This window comes from Oncorhynchus nerka, linkage group LG28, assembly GCF_034236695.1.
Source record: "Oncorhynchus nerka isolate Pitt River linkage group LG28, Oner_Uvic_2.0, whole genome shotgun sequence".
Classification (NCBI taxonomy): Eukaryota; Metazoa; Chordata; class Actinopteri; order Salmoniformes; family Salmonidae; genus Oncorhynchus; species Oncorhynchus nerka.
Genome location: NC_088423.1, coordinates 18,068,331 through 18,088,425, shown reverse-complemented (window position 1 = coordinate 18,088,425; position 20,095 = coordinate 18,068,331). Strand labels below are relative to the sequence as shown.

The 20,095-nt window shown below is 40.9% G+C and overlaps 1 protein-coding gene across 1 annotated transcript in view; it reads right to left on the bottom strand.

Annotated features, from left to right (window-relative positions):
- Positions 1–19,587, bottom strand: part of LOC115112953 (ribosome-binding protein 1-like) — a 72,030-nt gene extending 52,443 nt beyond the window's left edge. Inside the window, 1 exon segment of the mRNA XM_029640051.2 lies at positions 19,029–19,587. The gene's annotated coding sequence lies outside the window, so the exon portion shown is untranslated.
- Positions 19,588–20,095: the final 508 nt, after the last annotated feature.

The window sequence follows — 20,095 nt, the reverse complement described above, 5'->3', positions numbered from 1 at the left end:
GCACTACCCTCTGTGGTGCCTTGGGGTTGCCATACCAGACAGTGATGCAACCAGTCAGAATGCTCTTGATGGTGCAGCTGTAAAATCTTTTGAGGATCTGAGGACCCATCCAAAATCTTTTCAGTCTCCTGAGGGGGAGACTTCTCGTGCCCTCTTCACGAATGTCTTGGTGTGCTTGGACCATGTTAGTTTGTTGGTGTTGTGGACGCCAAGGAACTTGAAGCTCTCAACCTGCTCCACTACAGCCCCGTCGATGAGAATGGGGCTGTGCTCGGTCCTCCTTTTCCTGTAGTCCATAATCATCTCCATTGTCTTGATCACGTTGCGGGAGAGGTTGTCCTTGCACCACACGGCCAGGTCTCTGACCTCCCTATAGGCTGTCTCATTGTTGTTGGTGAGCAGATGTGTTGGTGCCTACCCTCACCACCTGGGTGCGGCCTGTCAGGAAGTCAGGATCCAGTTGCAGAGGGAGGTGTTTAGTCCCAGGGTCCTTAGCTTAGTGATGAGTTTGTGAGCACTATGGTGTTGAACGTTGAGCTGTAGTCAATGAACAGCATTCTCGCGTAGGTGTTCCTTTTGTCCAGGTGGGAAAGGGCAGTGTGCAGTGCACTAGAGATTGCATCATCTGTGGATCTGTTGGTGTGGTATGCAAATTGCAGTAGGTCTAGGGTTTCGGGGAAAATGGTGTTGATGTGCCATGGCTAATGCTGTGTTGTTTTACTCAATGACCAGCCTTTCAAAGCATTTCATGGCTACAGACATGAGTGCTACGGGTCAGTAGTCACTTAGGCAGATTACCTTAAGTGTTCTTGGGCACAATGACTATGGTGGACTGCTTTATTAATAAACATGTAGGTATTACAGACTCAGACAGGGAGAGGTTGAAAATGTCAGAGAAGACACTTGCCAGTTGGTCAGTGCATGCTCGGAGAACACGTCGTGGTAATTGTTGTATCCATAGAGACAGTTTATTTTTCCTACAGTTACACGCATTTAAAATGCTTCAAGCTTTAACAGTACTTATGGATGCGTGTCGCCATTAATAATATATGCCACTTAGCAGATGCTTTTATCCAAAAGCGACTTCTAGTCATGCGTGCATACATTTTACACATGGATGGTCCCGGGGATTTAACCCACTACCCTGGTGTTACAAACGCCACGCTCTACCAACTGAGCTACAAGACCACAAAATACATTAACTCGAGTAATTATTTGAATCGTTTGACAGCCCTAGAAATAAATAATAATCAGAAATTAAAAATCGGCCCGTTGATGCGGCTGAATTTTAAATGACATTGGAAGCCCTTTGGCCTAGAGACATTTTTGCATTAAAGCCAATTTCCTGCAATACTACAAATTTATCCACGGAGCTGAGAAAATATTGCAGTTTTAAAGCTAATTTCCTGCAATTATATGCATTTGCCATGGCTAATGCTGTGTTGTTTTACTCAAACATAATAATAATCTCAATACTGCTAAATTCATTGTTTTGTGAATTTTCAATTCTCCCCGACTGTCTAGTTGTCATTTTGGTGATTGAGAACTAACAAAGATTAGATTATTTTAAAATATATGTCCATTGTCTTTTCTATATGCTTTTTATCTGGTTATAGTCATTTTAGCTTACACTGAAAGCATTTTTCCATCCTGAATTTGCATTTAATTTATCATACTGTTTGGACTTAGGTGACCCAGAAAAAAATGCTTAGGCGGCACACCCAAGTAGTTCAATAGCAGAAGAATCCCTGTATATCAAAAAGGGCACTTCATTCCATATCACAGGCTTTTAAAATCCAATATTGGAGCACAATTTCTACTTAAAATATCAAAGTGATCCAAAAGGGACTTCGTTGAACACACAGGGAAATGGATAGTTAGGCCTAGCCTAATTAAAAAAGGGCAGTTGGTCTAACTCCAAGTTGTCTTCAGCTCTCTCATCTTAGACAACCTTTGCTTTCAAGTTCAAAGTTCAAAGTTTGCACCTCTCGCACAAATTGTGTTACAGACTACATGTTTAATAAATGTTTAATGAAAAACATTTTAAAAATCATTTGACAAGCTTTTAAATTACATCCAATCTCAACCGTTGATCTTTGCAGTGATGAAGCAAAATAGGTCAACTTTGAGCAGCCTTATCTCTTGAATGTTTTGGTATTCAGGTACAAAGTCACTTTCTGAGCACTTTTTCAATGGGCAAACCTGTAATCAGCCCAGGTGACAGACCCAGGTCTATAGTGGTCAAGTTCTTAAGGTTCAAGGACAAGATGGCAGTTCTGAAGAGAGCCAAGAGAGGAATCATCCCGGAGTCGCCTCTTCACTGTTGACGTTGAGACTGGTGTTTTGCTGGTACTATTTAATGAAGCTGCCAGTTGAGGACATGTGAGGTGTCTGTTTCTCAAACTAGACACTAATGTACTTGTCCTGTTGCTCAGTTGTGCGCCGAGGCCTCCCACTCTTTATATTCTGGTTAGACACAGTTTGCGCTGTCCTGTGAAGGGAGTAGTACACAGCGTTGTACAAGGTCTTCAGATTCTTGGCAATTTCTCACATTGAATAGCCTTCAATTCTCAGAACAAGAATAGACTGACGAGTTTCAGAAGAAAGTATTTGTTTCTGGCCATTTTGAGCCTGTAATCGAACCCACAAATGCTGATGCTCCAGATACTCAACTAGTCTCAAGAAGGCCCGTTTTATTGCTTCTTTAATCACTACAACAGTTCTCAGCTGCACTAACATAATTGCAAAAGGGTTTTCTAATGATCCATTAGCCTTTTAAAATGATAAACTTGGATTAGCTAACACAACGTGCCATTGGAACACAGGAATGACGGTTGCTGATAAATGGGCCTTTGTACGCCTATGCATTCCATAAAATCTGCCTTTTCCAGCTACAAGTCATTTACAACATTAAAGTCTACACTGTATTTCTGATCAATTTGATGTTATTTTAAAATGGACCAAAAAAGTGCTTTTCTTTTAAAAACAAGGACATTTTTAAGTGAACCCAAACTTTTGAACGGTAGTGTGTATATATATATACATACATACATACATACATACATACATACACACACACACACACACACACTGGCCATCTCTGAAACTCACTTAATTCCTTTGATGATACAGCAGCAGCAAGACAAAGATATAACATCTACAGAAAAGCATATGGGGAGGTGTTGCTGTACACTGAATGTACAAGAACATTAGGAACACATTCCTAATATTGAGTTACACCCTCTTTTGCCCTCAGAACAGCCTCACTTCATCAGGGCATGGACCCGAAAGTTGTCGAAAGCAGATGCTGGCCCATGACTTCAATGCTTCATACAAAATGTTTTTCTCAGGACTCTTTTGTTGAAAATGTATGTTGGTCTGATGTGTATGAGGAAGTGAATCCAGATGCACAACTGGAAGTATTTGTAAAAAACCTGGCCATGCTGCTGCTCCAGTTTCAACTGTTCTGCCTTATTATTATTCGACCATGCTGGTCATTTATGAACATTTGAACATCTTGGCCATGTTCTGTTATAATCTCCACCCGGCACAGCCAGAAGAGGACTGGCCACCCCACATAGCCTGGTTCCTCTCTAGGTTTCATCCTAGGTTTTGGCCTTTCTAGGGAGTTTTTCCTAGCCACCGTGCTTCTACACCTGCATTGCTTGCTGTTTGGGGTTTTAGGCTGGGTTTCTGTACAGCACTTTGAGATATCAGCTGATGTACGAAGGGCTATATAAATAAATTTGATTTGATTTGATTTTGTCAACAAGCATGCACCTGTTTTTTTTATTTTAATGTATTTATTTATATTTATTTAACCTTTTTAACTAGGCAAGTCAGTCAAGAACAAATTCTTATTTACAATGACGGCCTACGAAAAAGCATCCTGCAGAGACGGGGGCTGGGATTAAAAATACAGGACAAAAACACACATCACGACGAGAGAACACTACATAAAAGAGAGACCTAAGACAACACAGCAAGGCAGCAACAAAACATGACAACATGGTAGCAGCACAGAACATGGTACAAACATTATTGGGCACAAACAGCACAAAGGGCAAGGTAGAGACAACAATACATCACACAAAGCAGCCACAGCTGTCAGTAAGAGTGTCCATGATCGAGTCTTTGAATGAAGAGATTAAGATAAAACTGTCCAGTTTGAGTGTTTGTTACAGCTCGTTCCAGTCGCTAGCTGCAGCGAACTGAAAAGAGGAGCGACCCAGGGATGTGTGTGCTTTGGGGACCTTTAACAGAATGTGACTGGCAGAACAGGTGTTGTATGTGGAGGATGAGGGCTGCAGTAGATATCTCAGATAGGGGGGAGTGAGGCCTAAAAGGGTTTTATAAATAAGTATCAACCAGTGGGTCTTGCGTCAGGTATACAGAGATGACCAGTTTATAGAAGAGTATAGAGTGTAGTGATGTGTCCTATAAGGAGCATTGGTGGCAAATCTGATGACCGAATGGTAAAGAACATCCGTCACGAAAATCATTTTGAGAGCCCCCTGGATTGATGATGAAATGAAAAATTGTATGGTTCAAATAAATTATGAAAAAGTAGTGGCTGCTCAGCTGATTGTCTAATTTTACAGTATGTCAACCATTTTGTGATATCTTAAAAATAATCAATTATATTACCAAACCAAGATAAATGACAAAAACACGAAGGAAAAAGACTTGAGTTCCGTAGCCCTTTACACCCGTACACGGGTAGTAGCTGTACAACGTAGACTTTAATCTTGTGATTATTGTGACTTTGCCATTGTAATTGTTTGTAAGCTTGTGCAGTCAAAATAATCTATGATCGTATGCTATCCATTTGTTGTTTGTATGCGGTTCTTTGTATGGCATTTTAATATTTGATAATTAACCAATGATATTAGGCCACTCTTGGACATGATTACAGACACCGGTGTCTTTTGACAATACATAAAGAGTCATCCCGCAGAGTTTGTGATTATACCCTGATGAAGACAGATTGGCTGTCGAAACGTTGGTAATTCAATTTTTATATCTGAGCTCCTAGAGTGTGCGGCTCCCTTTTATTTTCAAGTAGCTGTACAGTAACATGCTATACATGACGGGTAGCAGCTGTACAGTAACATGCTATACATGACGGGTAGCAGCTGTACAGTAACATGCTATACATGACGGGTAGCAGCTGTACAGTAACATGCGATACATGACGGGTAGCAGCTGTACAGTAACATGCTATACATGACGGGTAGCAGCTGTACAGTAACATGCTATACATGACGGGTAGCAGCTGTACAGTAACATGCTATACATGACGGGTAGCAGCTGTACAGTAACATGCTATACATGACAGGTAGCAGCTGTACAGTAACATGCTATATATGACGGGTAGCAGCTGTACAATAACATGCTATATATGACGGTAGTAGCTATACAGTAACATGCTATACATGACGGGTAGCAGCTGTACAGTAACATGCTATACATGACGGGTAGCAGCTGTACAGTAACATGCTATACATGACGGGTAGCAGCTGTACAGTAACATGCTATACATGTCGGGTAGCAGCTGTACAGTAACATGCTATATATGACGGTAGTAGCTGTACAGTAACATGCTATACATGACGGTAGTAGCTGTACAGTAACATGCTATACATGACAGGTAGTAGCTGTACAGTAACATGCTATATATGACGGTAGTAGCTGTACAGTAACATGCTATATATGACGGTAGTAGCTATACAGTAACATGCTATACATGACGGGTAGCAGCTGTACAGTAACATGCTATATATGACGGTAGTAGCTGTACAGTAACATGCTATACATGACAGGTAGTAGCTGTACAGTAACATGCTATACATGACAGGTAGTAGCTGTACAGTAACATGCTATATATGACGGTAGTAGCTGTACAGTAACATGCTATATATGACGGTAGTAGCTGTACAGTAACATGCTATACATGACGTCAGAGCTCTGGCTTGGCGCTTCACAGCTCTGTATGGGTTTTGACTGACAGCTGTTCTTAACTTGAGCACCGAGCATGACAAGAAGTTGCCCGCATCCCTCCGGCTAATTGGGCAACTTTTGCTAATATTTTGTCTGAGTGACGGAAATGATGTAAATGATGACTCAATGCATTTTGAAAGATGAGATGTTGAGGATTATAATAAATACCGCTTTGAAGTCATACAAGCAAGCCAAACACCTGTGAGTCCAAATGTGCACTTCACATTTCCAAACCATAAAACTCAAGTCATATACAGTGTCAATGTTTATGATCACTATGTTTGATGTACAAGATGACATGGCGATATATTCTGTTGAGAACAACCCAGGGTATGACCATTTTTGTTTATTATGAGCACCCGAATGCACTCATGACTGACTATGAGCACCAAAATTACATTATGATTCTCTGAATTGCCATGTGAAAACCTAACACTAAGATCGTATTTTATAACTTAGCTAGTCACGTTGGCAATAGAACAAGCTTTCAAATCATGCCCACCTGACCCAGATTGCGATTTACAATGGACCGTTTTTAAATGGAGTAAACAGTCATTTTGTGATGGCGGAGATGCGGGGTTGTGTTCCAAATGAAACAACTACAAGTAAGCTTGCTCTAGTTCCTGAACAGCAAAGCTAGGGGAGAACAAAAAAAAGTACCTTATAGTTGAAGACTCTTCAAGTCATAAAAGCACATTAAAATTGCTTAGGAACTGTTCACACATTGGAGAGGTGCGTGACCACTTGGAGACACCGGATAGTCCTCTTACTCAAACACCTTGTACCTACCCCACATTTTCCAGGAATAGTCTTATAATGTTACTGAATCTACCCAGAGTATTTTCAGATTTAATTATCAACAAATGTTGCAAAAAGTAAAACAATTCAATAAAAAGTCATAAACCAACAGTGTAATGTCTGTATTCAGTCATGGGTCAGGTGAACTGTTGTGTATTCACCTTCAATCTAAAACTTTTCCATTATATCAAAACTGTTCCCTTTCAATTGCTACCATGGTTATGCATATGCTTTTCATATTTCTTTGGTAAGAAAGATTTCAATTCTATTCATACAGGCTAATTCCCACATGTAAAGGGTCAAAGTTAGTGTGGGAGAGGTGGAAAAACTATTGTTATCCATCAATAATAAGCCACCAGGTATCGACAACCTAGATAGGAAACTATTGGGAATGGTAGCAGACTGTATTGCCACCTCTATTTGCTAGATATTTAACCAAAGCCTGAAGGAGTGTGTCTCCACCAATGGTGTAAAGTATTTAAGTAAAAACACTTTAAAGAATTACTTAAGCCATTTTTCTCCTGTAGTTTACTATTAATATTTGACTACTTTTAAAGAAAAGAATGTACTTCTTACTCCATACATTTTCACTGATAACTAAAAGTACTTGTTACATTTTGACAGGAAAATGATCCAATTCACACACTTATCAAGAGAACATCCCCGGTCACCCCTAGTGCCGCTGATCTGGCGGACTCACTAAACACAAATGCTTTGTTTGTAAATTATGTCTTAGTATTGGAGTGTGCCCCTGGCTATCCGTCAATAAAAATAACATTTAAATGGTGCCGTCTGGTTTGTTTAATTTAAGGAATTTTAAATGGTTTATAATTGTACTTTTGATACTTCAGTACATTTGAGCATTTCCATTTACTTTTGATACTTAAGTATATTTAAAACCAAATACTTTTAGACTTTTACTCAAGTAGTATTTTACTGGGTGTCTTTCACTTGAGTCATTTTCTATTAAAAAGGTATCTTTACTTTTATTCAAGTATGACAATTGAGTACTTTTTCCACCACTGGTGTCCACAGGCGTGGGAGGAAGCTAAAGTAATTCCACTACCTAAAAATAGTAAAGCACCCTTTGCTGGCTTGAACAGCCACCCAAATAAGTTTGCTGCCTGGCCTTAGTAAATTGGATGGCGAGAATTGTGTTTGACTACTGACTTTCAGCATTCCTACAAAGAAGGGCACTCAGCTTGTTCTGCACGGACTCCGATGACTGATGATTTCCTAAAATAAATGGATAATAAGATGATAGTTGGAGCTGTATTGTTAGATTTCAGAGCAGCCTTTGATGTTATTAATCCTAAAGCTTCTCTAACATCAGATATGTACAGTGCGGTGTCCTTCAGGGAAGCTGCCTTTGGCCTCTATTTTTACAAATGATTTGCCACTGGTCTTACACAAAGCTACAATGACTATGTATGCAAATTACTTCACACTCTACAGGTCAGCATCCAAAGCCAGTGAGCTCACTGAAATTCAAAATACGGAGTTACGGTCAGTATCAGAACGGGTGACTAATAATAAACTGGTCTTAAATACATATAAAACTAAAAGCATTGCATTTGGTTCAAAGTATTCTCTAAGACCTAAATTTCAACTGGAGTTGTGCAGAGGGTATTAACATTGAGCAAGTCGAGGAAACTAAACTCCTAGGGATATTGTTGTGAAGATGGGGAGGGGTATGTCTGTTATAAAAAGATGATCTGCATTTGACACAAAATCAACAGTACAGATTCGGTCTTAAGTAGCAAAACGTTTAATTAATTTTTATCCAGTGTAAAAAACAGAGCCAGAAAATGGTATATCATACATTGCAGCTGTAGAACAACGGGAAAGTCATTCTGCTTTGAAAGTTGATAAACTTGTAATCCCACTTTTGAGAAAATGGGCCTTGAATATTTTGATACACCTACTGGAGAGCTCTTCTTTGTCAGTCATTCAGCATCGTTCACACCATCTCTTAACCTCTTGCCTCTACTTGGGACGCTTGCGTCCCAACTAGAGCTCTGGAAATGCAAATGCGCTACGCTAAATGCTAATAGTATTAGTTAAAACTCAAAAGTTCATTAAAATACACATGCAGGGTATCAAATTAAAGCTACACTCGTTGTGAATCCAGGCAACAAGTCAGATTTTTAAAATGCTTTTCGGCGACAGCATGAGAAGCTATTATCTGATAGCATGCACCAATACACTTCAACACAAAAGCACAGCAGGGGACGTAAACAAAATAATTAGCATTTCGGCGTTACACAAACCGCACAATAAAATAGAAAACAGTCATTACCTTTCACCATCTTCTTTGTTGGCACTCCTAGATGTCCCATAAACACTATTGGGTCTTTATTTCGATTAAATCGGGCCATATAAAGCCAAGATATCGTTATATGTAGACTGTGTGATAAACGAAAAAAACAGCGATTTCACAACGTAACGTCATTTTTTAAAATTCAAAAAGTAGACGATAAACTTTCACAAAACACTTCAAATACGTTTGTAATGCTACTTTAGGTATTAGTAAACGTTAATAAGCGAAAAAATCATCCGTAGGCGATGTCAAAATCATTAGCTGTCGTCTTGGAAAAAATTCACGAGAGAGCTCTTCCGGAATGATCTGGGCGGAGACCGGAGGTAAGTGGTGCCCCTGTTTCGGTTCAACCAAGAATCAAAGAGGATTCAATTCACAAGACTCTAGACAACATGGGGATGCTGTGGGAGTTGAATGCTCGGTCTTATCTAATTCGGCTCACTGTTAACAATTGCTGGAAGTGGCGCAAGGATATTTATTTCCATTTTCTGTGATCAGGTTTTCCTGCGCTTTCCGATGTAACGCACGTTATGTAATAGCCACAGTCGTGATTTAACCAGTTTTAAAAACGTCCGAGGGTTTCCTATCCACACATTCTAACCATATGAACGTACTATATTCCTGGCATGAGTAGCAGGGCGCTGAAATGTTGCGCGATTTTTAACAAAATGTTCAAAAAAGTAGAGGGTAGGAGCAACAGGTTAAGCCTTAGCCACACCCATCTCTTTTTTTTTTACCTTTATTTTACTAGGCAAGTCAGTTAAGAACAAATTCTTATTTTCAATGACGGCCTAGGAACAGTGGGTTAACTGCCTGTTCAGGGGCAGAACGACAGATTTTGTACCTTGTCAGCTCGGGGATTTGAAATTGCAACCTTTCGGTTACTAGTCCAATGCTCTAACCACTAGGCTACCCTGCCGCCCCTTTAAGGATTCACATGCGAGGCCATGTGGCAAACACACGCTGTATCAAATAAAATGTGTTTATTTGTCACATGCACAGGGTACAGAAGGTGTACACAGTACAGGGATAGTACTTGCATACCAGCAATATCAAAAACTGAAAGTGTTCAAATAAAAATATTTTACCCGACACACTTGTCTAAATATATTGATCGTGTGAATGAAATGTTTATAACCAGCCTCCACCCACATCTAGCTAAGCAGATGGGTCACTATTGTCTAGACATGTACACATCTTCATGAAATACAATCGATGGCCTTAAATCACCCCCAGACACACCCAATTTGATAGGTTGTGTAACAATCTGGCCGAAGTGGAGTCTTTTGATTAGACATGTAGTTAGCTAGCTAAACAATGAACCGGAACAACCCAACTCATACTACTACCAATACAAACATTGTAGTATGAATCTGCAGGTAGCTAAAGCTAACAAACTAGGTTCAATGTTAACTAGCAATGCAAATGGATTTCTGATTCAAATAATATTATTACACAGATCATACACGTAAGGTTAGCCAGCAAGCTAACATTTGCTAACTAACAGTATGCTTTAACTTGCAATAAAAATGACTGACAAAATTCTAAAGTATATCTGGAAAATGTAGCTAGACTCCTACCCGTATACCTGGATGAACGCTTCACGGCAGACTGGAACCATTTAACTCTGTTTTGTTTGTAGCTACAGCTTGTTTGGCCAGCGTTGTGTTAAGTCACACCGGTTCACACTGACCGTGACGTGTGCAGAAAGTAGCCCATCACTTTTTCCTACTGATCTGTCGATAGCGTCTGCTAAATTCTGGGCATCAATGTTGTTGAGAAAAGTAGCAAACGTTTTGTAGTTCTCAATGGTTAACGTTATATCTTTCAAAAACAGCACGGTAGAAAGGACTGTCAACACATACTGAACAGCTCACGTTAAAGACTGGTCTGCCATGTAGCACGCTTCTATCTAAACTAATTTCCCGGCATGTCCAGCCCATACATTATCTCAGCCAATCATGGCTAGTGGGAAGGTTCCTACGGTTTTCCATGGATAAACCAACTAGGCTCGTAATTTAACAATTTTAATCATATTTATGGATGGAATACAAGTTTGTTATTAAGGCACATGAAAATTCATGTTCCAGAAGGCAATTCTGCCAAAAAACGCATTTTGATAAAAAAAGAAAAATGTTTATGTTCAAATGCTGCTCCTGTGAAGTACAGTAGTGATGTTGACATACGCCGAGTTACCTGAAACAAGTCACATGTGGTCAAGTGTAGCAAAGAAAGATCTAGCAAAGCTGCAGCTGGCTCAAAACGGAGCAGCACGCCTTGCCCTTAACAACACATTCGGAACTAACAACAACATGCATACCAGTCTTTCCTGGTTGACAATTGAGAGACTTACTGCTTCTCTTCTAGTTAGGAGAAATGTTGCTGTAATACATTCCAGATTGTTTGCATAATCAAATAACATTCAACTCAGACACCCATACATACCCCACAAGACATGCCACCAGGAGTTTATTCACAGTCCCCAGATTCAAAACGAATTCACGGCAACGCAAAGTATTATACAGAGCATTGATCGCATGGAACTAACATCTCCAATTATTCAAGCAAACAGCAAAATTACCTTTAAAATCAGATTAAGCAACATCTCACGGAACGGTGGGGACTGTGAGGACACACACAAACACAATAATTTGTTGTATGGTTTTTATTATAATTTTTGCATATCGTTGTATTTCAAATTTGTGTGACTGTCCTTGTCTATCAGTGTTTTGTTACTTGTCATGTTCTGCGTTTTTTGTGGACCCCAGGAAGAATAGCCTAGCTGCTACTTCTGCAAAAGCTAATTGGGATCCTAATAAACAAATAATCAAAAGGGGTGCTGTCAAAAAGGGATTGAAACCCTAAACTAAACCCATTTTGGCAAATCAAAAGAAAGAAGTATGCTTGAATTGAAAGCTCTTTCTGCCACCCAAGTGCAGCATAGCCTACCTGCTCAGTGTTTTTATAGGCCCAATTATGGCTTGGTGGAATTAACCATTTGGCAAATTATGCAAAGGGGGGAGGAAATATAAGCCGAGAGTCATGCCAAGAGCTCAGCCTCTCCATTTTGTTAGGAAGTAAGGTCAAGCTAGACAGAGTAAACCGTGTGCTGCCTCTAACCTGCACACCATGCTTAAAAAACAGATGTGTGTAGAAAGAAAAGGCAACACAGAGCTAGCCATATGCCACCTACTGTACCTCTGAAGAAATGTCCTTTCCATGCAGAAAGAAATGCAAATCTCAGTCGTTTAGGAAAATCATATAGCCTATTATGCAACATCACTTTCCATCCTTCTCACTCTCTCTAATATTAGTATACTCCATCTGAAGCTCTCCATTACAGTCAATAGAATCTAGCCTATTAGGGTTGCCACATGTCCCGGATTATATGGGACAGTACCACATTTTGGCACTTTGTCACGCATCCCACATCCCACACCCAAACAAGAATGCCCTGCGTTTTATCAACAAATTAAAACACTACTCATTTACAAAAAAAGGTTCATTTGTCTTATATTTCAGTAAGGGTTCCTATGCATTTGATGAGAATTTACAGTCCAACCTCTCTCTGTTGCAGTCAAATTGCACTTATGACAAGATATTATATGATAAAGATGTGCCGGTGGTGATGTTATACACTTCTCCAATCGATGTTTAGATCTGATAATCACGGTACCCCATCTTGTTTCTTTTTTTGTTTATCTGTCGCCCCTAGCCTCGAACTCAGGCCCTGTGTGTAGTTAACTGACCCTCTATGCCCATTCATCACCCTTTTACCGGTTGTTGTTGTCTTACCGGTTGTTGTCTTAGCTAGCTCTCCCAATCAACACCTGTGATTGCTTTATGCCTCGCTTTATGTCTCTCTCTAATGTCAATATGCCTTGTATATTGTTGTTTAGGATAGTTATCATTGTTTTAGATTACTGCGGAGCCCCGAATCCAACTCAACATGCCTCAGATACCTCCTTTGTCCCACCTCCCACACATGCGGTGACCTCGCCCAGCATAACTAGTATGTCCAGAGATGCAACCTGTCTTATCGTCACAAAATGCCTGGGTTTGCCTCCACTGTACCCGCACCCCACCATACCCATCTGTACAATATGGCCTGAATCTATTCTACCACGGCCAGAAATCTGCTCCTTTTATTCTCTGTCCCCAACGCACTACACAACCAGTTTTGATAGCCTTTAGCCGTACCCTCATCCTACTCCTCCTCGGGTGATGTGGAGGTTAACCCAGGCCCTGCGTGTCCCCAGGCACTCTCAGTTGTTGACTTCTGTAACCAAAAAAGCCTTGGCTTCATGCATGTTAACATCAGAAGCCTCCTCCCTAAGTTTGTTTTACTCACTACTTTAGCACACTCCGACAACCCTGATCTCCTTGACGTGCCTGAATCCTGGCTTAGGAAGGCCACCAAAAATTCTGAGGTTTCCATCCCCAACTACAAAATTTTCCATCAAGATAGAACTGCCAAAGTGGGATGAGTTCCAATCTACTGCAGAGATAGCTAGCAAAGTTCTGTCATACTTCCCAGGTCTATGCCCAAACAGTTTGAGCTTCTAGTTTTTAAAATTAATCTCTCCAGAAATAAATCTCTCACTGTTTCCACCTGTTTTAGATCCCCCTCAGCTCCCAGCGGTGCCCTGGACACCATATGTGAATTTATTGCCCACCATCTATCTTCAGAGTTCGTACTGTTAGGTGACCTAAACTGGGATATGCTTAACACCCCGGCAGTCCTACAATCTAAGCTAGATGCCCTCAATCTCACACAAATTATCAAGGAACCAACCAGGTACAACCCAAAATCCGTAAACATGGGCACCCTCAGATATCATCCTGACCAACTTGCCCTCTAAATACACCTCTGTTGTTTTCAATCAGGATCTCAGCGATAAATCCACAATAATCAAGAATTTCAATAAGCATTTCTCTACAGCTGGCCATGCTTTCCTCCTGGCTACCCCAACCCCGGCCAACAGCTCCGCAACCCCCACAGCTACTTGCCTAAGCCTCCCCATTGCTCCTTCACCCAAATCCAGATAGCTGATGTTCTGAAAGAGCTGCAAAACCTGGACCCGTACAAATCAGCTGGGCTAGACAATCTGAACCCTCTCTTTCTAAAACTATCCGCTGGCATTGCTGCAACCCCTATTACCAGTCTGTTCAACCACTCTTTCGTATCGTCTGAGATCCATAAAGATTGGAAAGCTGCCGCGGTCATCCCCCTCTTCAAAGGGGGTGACACTCTACACCCAAACTGTTATAGACCTATACCCATCCTGCCCTGCCTATCTAAAGTCTTCGATAGCCAAGTTAATAAACAGATCACTGATCATTTCGAATCCCACCGTACCTTCTCCGCTGTGCAATCCGGTTTCCGGGCTGGTCACAGGTGCACCTCAGCCACACTCAAGGTACTAAACGATATCATAACCACCATCGATAAAAGATTGAAGACGGCTGAACAGTACATCGACCTGGCCAAGGCTTTCGACTCTGTCAATCACCACATTCTTATCTGCAGACTCAATAACCTTGGTTTCTCAAATGACTGCCTCACCTGATTCACCAACTACTTCTCAGACAGAGTTCAGTGTGTCAAATCGGAGGGCCTGTTGTCCGGACCTCTGGCAGTCTCTATGGGGAAACCACACGGTTCACTTCTCGGGCCGACTCTTTTCTCTGCATATATCAATGATGTCGCTCTTGCTGTGGGTGAATCTCTGATACACCTCTACGCAGACGACACCATTCTGTATTCATCTGGCCCTCCTTTGGACACTGTGTTAACAAACCTCCAAACGAGCTTCAATGCCAACACTCCTTCCGTGGCCTCCAACTGCTCTTAAAACGATAGTAAAACTAAATGCATGCTTTTCAACCGTTCGCTGCCTGCAACCGCCCGACTAACATCACTGCTCTGGATGGTTCTGACTTCGAATATGTGGACAACTACAAATACCTAGGTGTCTGGCTAGACTGTAAACTCTCCTTCCAGACTCATTAACTTCTTCTGGCTGGGGGGCAGTATTGAGTAGCTTGGATGAATAAGGTGCCCAGAGTAAACTGCCTGCTACTCAGGCCCAGAAGCTAGGATATGCATATTAGTTGATTTGGATATAAAACAGTCTGAAGTTTCTAAAACAGTTTGAATGATGTCTGTGAGTATAGCAGAACTCATATGGCAGGAAGAAACCTGAGAAAAATCCAACCAGGAAGTGGGAAATCTGAGGTTTGTAGTTTTTCAACTCTTTGCCTATCCAAGAGTGTACATTTGGTTCGATTGCACTTCCTACGGCTTCCACTAGAAGTCAACAGTCTTTAGAACCTTGTTTGGGGCTTCTACTGTGAAGGAGGAGAGAATAAGAGGAGGTTGACTAAGGGGAATGCCAGAAGGCCATGAGCTCAGTCAGGCGTGCGCACATGATAGGTAGCTGCGTTCCATTGCATTTCTAAAGACAAATGAATTCTCAGGTTGAAACATTATTGAAGATTTGTGATAAAAACATCCTAAAGATTGATTCTATACATCGTTTGACATGTTTCTACGAACTGTAATGGAACTTTTTGACTTTGTCTGCCCTGCGCTTCGTGAATATTGATTTGTGAACTAAACGCAAACAAAAAGGAGGTATTTGGACATAAATGGACTTTATCGAACAAAACAAACATTTATTGTGGAACTGGGATTCCTGGGAATGCATTCTGATGAAGATCAAAGGTAAGTGAATATTTATAATGCTATTTCTGACTTCTGTTGACTCCACAACATGGCGGGTATCTGTATGGCTTGTTTTTGTGTCTGAGCGACGTACTCAGATTATTGGATGGTGTGCTTTTTCCGTAAAGTTTTTTTGAAATCTGACACAGCGGTTGCATTAAGGAGAAGTTTATCGAAAGTTCCATGCATAACACTTGTATCTTTTATTAATGTTTATGAGTATTTCTGTAAATTGATGTGGCTTTCTGCAAAAATCACCAGATCTTTTGGAAGCAAAACATTACTGAACATAACGCGCCAATGTAAACTGAGATTGTTGGATATAAATATGAACTTTATCAAACAAAACATACATGTATTGTGTAACATGAGGTCCTATGAGTGTCATCTGATGAAGATCAAAGGTTAGTGATTAATTTTATCTCTATTACTGCTTTTTGTGACTCCTCTCTTTGGCTGGAAAAATGGCTGTGTTTTTCTGTGACTAGGTACTGACCTAACAATCGTTTGGTGTGCTTTCGTCGTAAAGCCTTTTTGAAATGGGACACTGTGGTGGGATTAACAACAAGTTTATCTTTAAAATGGTGTAATATACTTGTATATTTGAGGAATTTTAAATATGATATTTCTGTTTTTTGAATTTGGCAACCTGCACTTTCACTGGCTGTTGTCATATCAATCCCGGGATCTCAGCCGTATTAAACATCTCCAAAACAAAATTAAATCTAGAATCGGCTTCCTATTCCGCAACAAAGCCTCCTTCACACACGCCACCAAACATACCCTCGTAATACTGACTATCCTACCAATCCTCGACTTCGGCGATGTCATTTACAAAATAGCCTCCAACACTCTTCTTAGCAAACTGGATGCAGTCTATCACAGTGCCATCCATTTTGTCACCAAAGCCCCATATACCACCCACCACTGCGACCTGTATGGTCTCGTCGGTTGGCCCTCGCTACATATTCGGCGCCAGACCCACTGGCTCCAGGTCATCTATATGTCTTTGCTAGGTAAAGCTCCGCCTTATCTCAGCTCACTGGTCACGATAACAACACCCACCCGTAGCACACGCTCCAGCAGGTATATCTCACTGGTCATCCCCAAAGCCAACACCTCCTTTGGTCGCCTTTCCTTCCAGTTCTCTGCTGTCAATGACTGGAACGAATTGCAAAAATCGCTGAAGCTGGAGACTTGTATTTCCCTCACTAACTTTAAACATCAGCTATCCGAGCAGCTAACCGAATGCTGCAGCTGTACAAAGAGCATCTGTAAATAGCCCATATAATCTACCTACCTCATCCCCATATTGTTTTTATTATTTTTCTGCTCTTTTGCACACTAGTATTTCTACTTGCACATCATCTGTACATCTATCACTCCAGTGTTAATTTTGATCAATTGTAATTACTTGTTACTATGGCCTATTTATTGCCTTACCTCCTCACGTCATTTGCTCACACTGTATATAGACTTTCTTTGTGTTATTGACTGTACATTTGTTTATTCCATGTGTAACTGTGTTGTTTGTGTCGCACTGCTTTGCTTTATCTTCGCCAGGTTGTTGTAAATTGTTGTAAATGAGAACTTGTTCTCAACTAGCCTACCTGGTTAAATAAAAGGTGACATTTAAAATATATATATTATAATAATTCTGCGCAGTGCAAGAGAAGCGTTGGCCAATTTCATATCGTCAACCAAATACATTTGTCAAATCCTTTCGGGCTACATTCCAGCTAAACTAGGAGTGGACAGTTAACTACCGGTACTTACAAAAGCATGCATCTAACAAAGAGCTACGAAAGTAAGTAAATAGCCATATTAGACTTCAAGACATATGGTAATTTTGTCAAACTCTCAATGCTCATTCAACATATTTACTGTTACTTTATTCAATCCTGTTTTAAAAGTCTCCCTAACAGTTTATTCCCTGACACCAACCAGAAATGTTTCCTTGGCCAAATATTCCCAGATTTTCATAAAACAGCCACATAAGTGTTCTCCTGTTTTTCTAGATCACCAAAAGAGTAGGCTACGTACTCTTCAATTAGCTCACTCAGTGCAGCTGGGGGAGATGTGTGTGCTTGGCATTATAGTGCCAAGCATGTGTTATTATAACAAGTGCTTGGCATAATGCCAACACCCCAACGCTCCGTCCAAGTTTGTCTGGACATTCCAAAGGGATTATTTTACTCCCTGGCCAGAGCAGTAACTACCCGCCAGCCCCTACTCTCTGACTCCCATCCAAATCAAATCCAATTTTATTGGTCAAAAACACATGTTTAGCAGATGTTATTGCGGGTGGAGCGAAATGATAGTGTTTTTATACATACATTTTTTTATCCTTATGATACATGATGCTGTATTCCGCCAGGAGCCCCCAACCTCCCAGATAGCATATGAACACACCATAAGCATCAGCAAGACATTTGCTTTAATACTGCTACATTTTCTCTCATCCTCATGGCAAAATGTGAAAAATAGCATGAGATTAGCACATTTTATCTCTGTCCCATGGCAAAGTGTTGAAATGCAGGAAGCGAATTTTTTTTTGGGGGAGGCTGCTAAAAAAAATGTATACTGCCCCCCCCCTCAAAAAAAAAAAAAAAAGTGGCGGTAGGTGCCCTGGAGCCCCATATGCGCCGGTCAGTCAGGCCCTGTATTCGGCATGTTTATCATAAAAACGCTGTCATGTAATTTCGAAATCTTTTATCATGACATGAAATGGAAATTAAGTTGTGTCATTCCTAACTGGCATCTTGTGGGAAACTGTCGTAACTAGCATAGCTAACGCGTTAGCAAGAAAGTCGAGGTAGGCAGCTGAGAATTAGCAACTCCACAAATCTATGTAACTACCAGTACAGAGTTTATCTACTATGTAGCTACATCACATCTCGAGTTGAGGATGATCAACTAGGAGCTGGCTAGCTAACGTTCGCTAGGCTAGTAGGCTACAACACGTTAGCTAGCTGGCTTTTTAGCCAGTTAACTTAGTTTCATTGCTAGTTTATTATTATAAAATTGCGAAGTTGTCAGCTGCTGCCTAGTAAGAATCACATGCTAAATAGTTACAGTCATCATTAGCCAACCAGTTAGTTCGTCTGACTACCATCCATATGAAATGTGGAATAAGGTTCTGATTTTTCAGAATAGTATTCTAGAGCTCTTCAGAATTCATACCTTATTTTTTTATATATATCTGCTGATGTAGCTACTGTAGACCGCTTCTGGGGGCGGTTGAAGAAGCACGGATTTTGTCGTTGAATTTCTTTCAATCTGAAGTAAAATATGCAGCTATTTCCCCAAATTATCTCTCAGACAGTTCGTCTGGGAATCCTCTTCCTTTAAATGGAGTCGTGGCACTTTGAGCTGGCTCTCATCGGGCCAGTGAGGGGGTTCGATTAATATCGCCCGGGCGCCCGTGTTGAGGTGTTTTGCATCGACTGAAAGTTAATTGCTTTCGATTTTAAAACCGGGCTGCTCCCGGCGTGAGCCAGGTGCCCGGTTCAAAGCCCAAGGTGAAATCTGCTCAAAACAAGAGTGACCTACTTAAGTACGTGTAAAATTAGTAGGATTCTGTGTTGTCCCATGGAAAAGTGATTGATTTTGATTTTTTTCTTCTTTCCCAAAGATTTTTTGTTGAAAATTCAAACATTTATTTTATGTTGACAAAATGACTGAGCCGCGCACAGATTATAGAATGGTGCTCCTCCCTCCCCGCTTTCGCCCGATGTTTGACGGCATTTGCTTAAACACCGACTCCGATTTTGTGCCCTAGACCCATGTCCCTGTTAGATATTGGGCTGATTCGATTATGCTGAACATCAGGGCACCGGTCCATGGCCCGTGACGTGCCGGTCAAAAGCGGTGAGGGAGGAGCGCCTTTCTCAAATCGAACAGTCATCTGCCCAGTTCAGTTATGTTGTCATCAAGGCAGCATGGTGCATCGTCCACAAACAAATAACATATATTTTCCATAAAATATATTTTTCATTGGGAAGGCAGATAAAGCGTTTTCATCAAAATCCTTCATTACTTCTCGTGTTTAATTGCGTCACTTTTGTTTGGAGCCGATTTCGCCGTGGACTTTGAATAGGGCTCACATCCCGGAGGCAGCCCGGTCCCAAAACTAAAATGCAATCAATTTGTGCTAAACACGTCCACACCGCCACTACTAAACATGAATCCCCTCATTAATCCACAAGATTCCTAATTGGCTAAATCTACTCAAGCAATGGAACCAACGA